Genomic DNA, 9,138 nt, shown 5'->3' on the forward strand with positions numbered 1-9,138 from the left:
AAAGCTAGCAAATCTAAAGGTAAGAAAACTGCACTCGACTATGTGATTGTTATGGGACTAAGTGCTCCCGATAACTGTATAATGTCATAGATGGTATTACGCCATGGGACATGTGATAAATGGCCTAAGGGTGCCGTAAATTATATTTGAGCACAGGGTGCAGCTCGGCCACTGATAGTCGAGGATGGCTTAATATTCACTTAGCTCGGTTTAAGCCGGCCGGCGTCAGTGGAACAAATAGAGGGTGCGGCCTAAGGGCATTAACCCTAGTTGTCATATGTGGATTGATTATTGATATGGAATGATATATTTGGTATGCTGAATATGTTGATAACATGAATGCTTAAACTGTTGAGTACATGCTTATACGGTATGAGATATCTGATTGTCTATTGATTGATTGTGCTTTGTTATCGTGTTTTCTTGATGGGCCTTAGCTCACGGGTGCTACGTGGTGCAGGTAAAGGAAAAGGCAAGTTGGACCAATCTTGAGATGGAGAGCTGTGGGGTTGAATGTACATAGTCAGCTGTTCGGCCGCCACGACCGAGGGGTGGAACAGGACGAAAAATGCTTAACCGTATATTTTTCCTTAGAGTGGCTAATCATTGTATTTAAATCTTAAATCTTTTGTAAACAGCCTTTAACTTATTACTTTTGGGATCCCATGTAAATAGAAAATGTTTATTTGTAAGAAATGCAAATTTTGTGACCAAAATCTTTTAACCCTAGTTCAACTATAGGTTTGGTAACACGTTTTGATTAAATGACTTGATTAGCAAGTCTTGCACCTTTATAAACACACAGTGTAACGGTCTTGGCTATCCAGGGCGTTACAACTTGGTATCAGAGCGTCCTAGGTTGAAGGGTTCCTGAAGACTGGCTGGACATGTACATTCTTCGCGAAAGCCAAGCTCGACTCGGGGTTTGGAAAATTGTGTATACATGACTATGTGCTAAACTGATTTGAATGAGATATGATTGTTGATATCTACCTGATTAATAGGGAGCATGAGATACTGATAGGGCCTGGCCCTTGACTATTGCATGATGACATTAAGGCGTGCTTATCATCAATGCTATCCATGTGAATGAATATATGGATGAATATTTGAATAAATTGTTATAAATTGATTGCTTCTGAACGTTTGGAGTTTTATGGTGGATCATGAAAGGATTATTACCCTGTCATCATAGTCTGATTGCTGAGTCATTGATTGCAGATAGACTTGGATAATTATACGTCCAAGAAAATCTACGCAACTAGCTAGCAGGTCTGAGGCTAGAGATGATGATCAGGGGTAGACCCCTCCACCAGTCCCTGAGAACTGGCAGCAGCTTATGGCAGACACTCCCTGATGGAGTCTTGGCTATCTAGGGCATTACACTCAGCATATGTAGAAACCCTAGGTAGTGAAGCGAATCTAACACCCTGGGCTATCCTAAAATTCTGTCCTTGAACAAATCGCTCATTCTGAGCCACATCAATCGGTACCAAGTCAAAAGAGAACTTGGCCAACCCATCAAAATTCATGGTGTATTCTTTAACTGTTATGTTGCCCTGAACCAGATTCATAAATTCATTCATCCTCACAGTTTGAATTGCATCATTCCGTAACATACAAGTGGCATAGACCACTCTGTCATTGCCCACCACCCTATTGACGTCAAGGATGGGACTGATCATGCCCTTCCACTGCTCGGCTTTGAGTGGATCTAGGCCTCCCTCAAAAGTGGGAGGGTGTTGCTTCCAGAACATTTCATGTAGTTGTTGCCATCTATTCTCAATCTTTGGTTGTACCCATACCGGTGCAACTACTAGTGGTGTGAGTGGGGCATCATTCCCTGACGGAATCTGCTAGCTAAACCATCTGAGTTCTTAGTCTTGCCTCTGAAGTCTGGCTTGCATATCTGCAAACGTCTGCTGCCAATTCTGAGACGCAAGTGGGGGGTTCTGGCCATGATTATCTTTGTCGGACTCGATATTAGTGCCACCTAGTTTGATTGAACACCTTGAGGACATAACTTCCAAGTATGTTTGCAACCAATGACTCGATTTATCAGGCATAATAACCATATCCAGAAATCATCCCACGGTCAAATCTGAAGAAACATAGCATTCACATGCAACATTAACACTAATAGACATCTCTAGGACAGTCACATAGCAATGAAGAAGGGCATACTCTAACAGTATATATCATCTCCCTGTTCTAGCATGCAGATAATGCATATAGTTCAAATAAACAAATAAATAAGTATTCAACCCATTTCCTATTGAACTATGAGTCTAGCTTGTCTTTAGAAGAGATCATACATGTTTGGTTGATATTTAGCAACCATAAAGCCTTGACAGCTCTGATACCAAGTTGTAATGCCCTACTGATGGAGGACCGTTACACTATGTTTTAAAATAGTGCTTAACTCGTTAAATGAGTTATTTGGACCCAAAAGTGTAATTAAAAGAAAAATAAAGGTTTAGGTACTAAATTTTTTGGTCAAAAGGTATAAAGTTTACCATTAAAACTTTAAACGATTACAAGGGATCCTAAAACATTTTAGATAAAATACAATTATATTTAATGTTCTCAAAATAGTCGACCTAAACGACAAAAATGGACTTTTATTCAACACCCCTCAAAATATCCCGACCGTGGGGGTCGAGTCGGCCGAACATGTATGCGCCACTCCAAAGCCCTCTAACTCATGGTTGGTCGACTTTCCCCATGCCCTTACCTGCTCCATAGAGAACCCGTGAGCTAAGGCCCAGCAAGAAAAACCCACAAGGCATAATAATAATCACATTAAATATATAAATAACAATTAACATGTTTCATAGCTTATAAATATGCAAAATTCAAATACATAAATTGTATACACGGCCGTCCCGAGCGGCCCTGCCAAATGAGGCGCGTCTTCTGGTGCCACACTTATGACCTATGCCAAGCTGTGTGCAACACTCCCATGGTGGCCCAGCCATCACGACCTACGTTCCACACGATTATAGCTGAATACGACCCATGCCAATCAACCACAGATAGATAAATGAAACAGAAGCGAAAAACACTTATATTCAATAAGGGTGCATAACTGATATCGCCCAATAAATTCCTAAGCGGTCGCAGTAGTAATCGGGCTATGTTCTATCCACAGAGAGGTAAAATACAAGTAAAAAAGGAAGGTTAGTAAATCAGAAATAATAAACTTTGAAATGATGTAACTTTGAAAAAGAATATAAACATTAAATAAACAAAATCGAGGAATTAGAATCAGAAAGAAAATATGGAAGGCATAAGTTTCATTCATGCAAACATATATATATTTTAATAAAATTGATTCATTATACTCAACTATAATTCTACACCATTAATTATAGTTGGAAAATATATATAATAAAGCTCACCTTAAATTATGTTCTTTAATTAAATTATACTAACTTCTAATTTTAAAGACCTATCATATTATATACTTTAGAGTGACAAAATACCAATGGCAGAATGCAGTAAAAATCATATAATATAATAAATATCCTAAATTAAATTAATACCTAAATTACATAAGAAGAGCATGACTAGACTTATGTAAAAGATAATAATAAATTTAGAATAAAAATTAGAAGGAAATAAATTTAATTGTAACAAATATATAAAAATGACGAACAAAATAAAGAATCAATATATTAAAAATATAATGTTAAACATGAACTCCACTCTAGCCTTTCCACAAGAGAATTCAGCCTAAAATAGGCATTGTTTTCACTCACAAAAATGTAAAAGAAAAATAGGAAAAATAAGTGTTTTTCTCTCCAACAATACTCTCTACTCTCCTTCCCCAATCTGATACTTTTTTACTCCATTTGGTCCTCTATTTATAGTGTAAATAGGACTCAAAAACGTGTAGAACCGTGTACAAAATAGTGGGAAAAATGGCTGCAAAATAGGTGCAAAGTGGGAAGTGGCTGCTGGTGGAGTGGGGAACACGGTCAGAACATGGCAGGCGGCTGGTCGGGCGCGTGGGGAGCATGGCAGGATTGGTTGGCTCGTCAGGTGAGTGCGTCAGGCGCGTCAGGCGCGTCAGATGATGTCAGGCTCGGATTAGACAGCGCGTCAGAGGGCGTCAGGCGGCTGGCAGCTTTGGCTTGGCTTCGGCGCGGCTCGGCTGGAGTGCGGCTCGGCTGGAGTGGACGAATGGCAAGCTGCCATGTGGCAGCATGGGGAGCAGCCTTTGCTTGGGTTTGGGCTCCATTTTGGGCTCGTTTCTCCTTCAAAAATACCACTTTCTCATTATTTTTTTCAATTATATTTCTTTCTTTCTTCTTTTTGTTTGTGTCAAAAATATATTTTATTTCCTTAAAATTAAACACAAATTAAATTAGAATAAATATTTTCAAATATAAAATATATGACAATAAATCCATGAAAATATTAATTAAAACTTAATTAATTTTACACTTTAAGATTAATAAAATGATATTTTTTAGCACTAATCACAACCCTCAACCAGCTTATTGCTAGTCTCTAGCAATGCAAGCGAAATGATAAATGTCAACATGATATATTTATGGTAAAAAATTATAAAAGAACTTAAGTATTAACACAAAATGTCAGTAACAAGTCAACAAGAGTTGTCAAAATTACTTTGAATAAATCTAGAGTTGTGAGTGTGTGCACCAAACTTGTACCTTCTTACCACAAACCATAGCACATAAAGCCTTTGAAATTATGCCAAGTAAAAGTCTCAACTCCATTAACCTCTCATGTAATTGAAAATATTTAAAGTTTAAGGGTTTCACTCATGGAGTTGGAAAAGAAGTAAGCACTCATCAAATGGGTATATATTTAGGACAAACTCTTAAATAATTATTGAAACGAAGATGGGAAATAAACTATTTGGACAACCACCATAAAGAGTACCACAAAACTAGTTTTTCAGGATTTTAAGTTAAATAGACAATCTTTACATTTATTCTAAGAGCCATAAAACATGAAATTAATAAACACACTTTTTTTTTTGGACACAAGAGACAACATAATTGAAAATGATAGAAATATTGCTGTTGTGTCTTTCTCCCCCCTTTTTTTTTTGTTATATATATATATATTTTTTTTTCTTCTTTTTTTCTTTTCTCTTTTCTTCTTCTTCTTTTTTTTTTCATGAACAACATAATAAAAGGCTCTCTAATAAGATTTGTCTATTGAAAATATTATCCCTAAAACATCATCCATTCATACCACAATACCTTGTCCAAATAATTATAACCATTTCTAAGAATCAATAAAAATTTAAAAGTTGTTTTCTCAAGTCTCACTTCTCAAAAGAATGAATCACTTAAACATGGCAAATTTCTAAGCAAATATGTGCTAACAACCATCTTACCACAACAATTGGCACGTGCATTAGGTAACTCTAGAGAAACTCTTAGTAATACAGATAACAAAAATTGACTCAAAAGTAACATTTTGCAAAAATAAATAAGTAATTTTTAAAAAATTTGACCGTGAAAATATTAATATGACAAAAAGCAACATGAATGTGCATGAATATTCTCACCACCCCCAACCAAAATCTGACAGTGTCCTCAATGTCTCAAAAGATAATAAATGTAAAAGAGCAAGGAAAGAGAACACCTGGATAACGAGCGTAGAGTGGTAGAGTGAATATTGATTCTCTAAAACATGAAAAACTGAAAACACAAAATGATAAAAAATAAAATAAAATGACAAAAGGGAAATAAATAGAAAACAAACCTATGTACAAACAATTTGGAACACTACTCAGACTTGGTAAACCGGTTCCACAAGAGTGACTTCTTCAGGCTGGCCACACGTTCCAATATTTGATTGATGAATGGAAGTGGAAAATGGTCTTTGCGGGTGGCTGCATTTAATTTTCTATAATCAATGCACATGCGCCACCCTGTTGTGACCTTGGTGGGAACAAGTTCCCCTTTTTCATTTTGTACCATTGTTACCCCAAATTTCTTGGGAACAACCTGAGTTGGGCTGACCCATTTACTGTCAGCAACAGGATAGATTATGCCAGAATCCAGAAGTTTCAAGACTTCAGTCTTTACTACTTCCTTCATCGTTGGGTTCAATCTTCTTTGAGGGTCACGACGCGGTATAGCCCCGTCTTCCAATTGAATGTGATGGGAGCAAATTAAAGGATTGATACCTTTGATATCAGCTATCGTCCATCCTAATGCATCTCTTTGTTCTTGCAACACATTGATGAGTTTGCACTCTTGTGTGGCATTGATCTTCGAGGATATTATGACAGGAAAAGTGTTGTCAGCTCCCAGGAAAACCTACTTAAGACCGTCAGGAAGTTGGGCCAACTTTGGTTGAGGAGCTTGTTCAATGGATGGATTTGGTGTTTCTCGATCTTGAGGGAGTTCCTCAAAGATTGGATTCCAAAACATGGTTCTTCTAGCTTGTGAGTGTTTGACGATTTCAAGGTTGATTGCAGACTCATCAGGCTCAGAACTTTATGAAATTTGGAAGAGGTGATTAAAATGACTAGAAGTGTATTTCGATTCGACCTCTTCCGAAATAAGTGTATCGATCAGATAGGATTGGAAACACTCATCGTTATTAGGTGGTTGTTTGCCAATGTGGAAAACATTTACTTCTAGAGTCATGTTCCCGAAAGAGATTTTCATGAGACCATTCCTACAGTTAATGAGTGCATTTGCTGTTGCGAGGAAAGTTCTACCGATAATTACGGGAATTTTGGACTCTATACTTACTTTAGATTGAGTGTCCAAGATGAGAAAATCAACAGGGTAATAGAATTTTTTAATTTGAATCAAAACGTCTTCTACTATTCCCCGAGGTTTCTTAACTAATCGATCGGCCAATTGTAGCACCACGGATGTGGGCTTGAGTTCTCCTAGACCTAATTGCAAGTATATTGAATATGGCATGAGATTTACACTTGCTCCTAAGTCTAGAAGTGCTTGACCAAATTCCTATTCCCCAATTTGACATGAGATGGTGAGACAACCAGGATCTTTGTACTTAGGCGGTGTCTTGCAGTCAATTACCGCGCTAGCTTGTTCTGCCAAGAATGCAGTTTTCTTGACATGGTGCTTTTTTTTAACGGTGCATAAATCCTTGATAACCTTGGCATAAGCCGGCGCTTGTTTGATCACATGCAACAATGGCAAGTTGATCTTCACTTGTGTTAAAAGGTCTAGGATTTCACCATGATTTTCCAGTACCTTTCCAATGGATTTCAAAGTTTGAGGAAAGGGTGCCTTTAATGGAATGCTTATTGGCACATCATCATCTGGAGCGGGCATTGACGTACTCGTTGTCTTAGTTAACTGTGAAACCGTACTTTGACCACTTCGAGTAGTGATGGCATTAACCTCTTTGAAATTTGTATCTGCAGAGTAGGAGGTTTGTGCCATGTGTTTTCCTTTTTGATGGATTAGAGGTTGAGCAGGAAGTCTCCCATGCTCTGGAATCGCCAAAGTAGTGTTTAACTTTGTCATTTGGATTTTCATGTCCTTCATTTCCTCTACCATTTGTGTGAAACAAGATTTGAGCTCTTGAGTTGAGGCTATTTGAGTTTGCGCAAGCATTTGAAAAGTATTCTCAAGAGAATTACTTGATTGAATGTTATTTTGAGGAGCAATGTATGGTTTTGGTGGTTGTTGCTGCTCAGACCTCCATTGGCTTCCAGATGCTTGGTTCGAATCCTTCTAGCTGAAATTTGGATGGTTGCGCCAACCGGGATTGTAAGTGTTTGAGAAAGGGTTATAAGGCTTCTTGTAATCCCCTAAAGCATTGCATTGTTCCTCATTTCCTCCTCTTAACTCACCAAGAGTTGGGCACTCTTGCGGTTGATGTTCCGTTCCTCCACAGATGAAGCATGGATCTCGTGTCTCTACCTTTGCAGCCATGTGGATTCCTCTACCTTCATGAGATTTGAAAGCCTTGAATTGTTGTCTCAATGATTCAATTTGGCTTTTGACGTTGTCATCTTCCCTTAATTGGTAGATTCCAGTTGATCGTGGCTTGTCCATAGGACTCGGTCCATTCCATGTGTAGGACTTTTCAGCAAGATCGTCGAGGTACTCGAAAGCTTCATCGAGATCTTTTTGAAGGAATTCGCCATTGCACATCATTTGTACGAATTGTCTTTGTCCGGTTGTGAGACTGTCATAGAAATAGCTGATCAGACGCCAGCTTTCGTATCCATGATGTGGGCATTGATTTATCAAATCTCTAAACCTCTCCCAGACCTGATGGAAAGTTTCATGGTCTTTCTGGATGAAGGTAGAGATTTGCCTCTTAAGGCTGCTAGTCTTATGGGGCGGGAAATATTTCGCAAAGAATGCTTTTGCCATTTCGTCCCATGTTCCGATAGATCTAGGCCTTAAGGAATACAACCAGCTTTTTGCTTTGTCTTTAAACGAGAAAGGAAAGAATTTCAATCTCACAATGTTGGTGACATCACCTAGGTTGTTGAATGTACCCACCACCTCTTCGAATTCCCGTATATGCACGTACGGACTCTCATTTTCCAACCCATGGAAGGTTGGTAAGAGGTTAATCATGCCGGGTTCGAAATCGAAATTCAGCATATTATTGGGATACATTATGCATGAAGGTGTGGCTGTACGCGTAGGATGTAAATAATCCTGTAGCGTTCTTGGTTGGACTTCGTCTTGATGAGCCATCGTGGGTGGTTCGGGAAGTCTCAGTGAATCGGGAGTGTTTGAACGAATAGAAGAAAACGACGAACTAGGAGAGTTTTCTAAAGTTTCTACTTGTTGTCTCACAAATCTCCCTAGTGCATCTCTATTTCGTGGCATAAATATTTTTTTTATTTTGTAAGTATTATAAGCGCAAGTGTGTAATAATGTAATAAGTATACACCAAAATGTTCCCAGGCCAATTGGAAAGGCTGCCAAGGTACCACTTTAGGCCCAAGAGCTTTTCTAGAACTCCCCGAGGTTCTTAGAAAAGATTGGAGGGTAACGCTAACACATACCTTATTTAAGAACCAATTTTTCTAAGACAGAACAAGTTTGGTTTTTACTAATTTCCAAAATTACACAAATGTTCTCAATACTTTGTTTGATTTTTTTTTCTTTTAAATTTTTTTTATGCTTTTTTCGGAAAAAAAAC

At 38.0% G+C, this 9,138-nt stretch overlaps 1 non-coding gene across 1 annotated transcript; it reads left to right on the plus strand.

Moving 5' to 3' along the window:
- Nucleotides 1–8,199: 8,199 nt before the first annotated feature.
- Nucleotides 8,200–8,306, plus strand: LOC133827759 (small nucleolar RNA R71). The gene has a single exon (XR_009890411.1). It is a non-coding gene; the product is annotated as a small nucleolar RNA R71 (small nucleolar RNA).
- The last annotated feature ends 832 nt before the right edge of the window (nt 8,307–9,138 follow it).

This window comes from Humulus lupulus, chromosome 3, assembly GCF_963169125.1.
Source record: "Humulus lupulus chromosome 3, drHumLupu1.1, whole genome shotgun sequence".
Taxonomy (NCBI): Eukaryota; Viridiplantae; Streptophyta; class Magnoliopsida; order Rosales; family Cannabaceae; genus Humulus; species Humulus lupulus.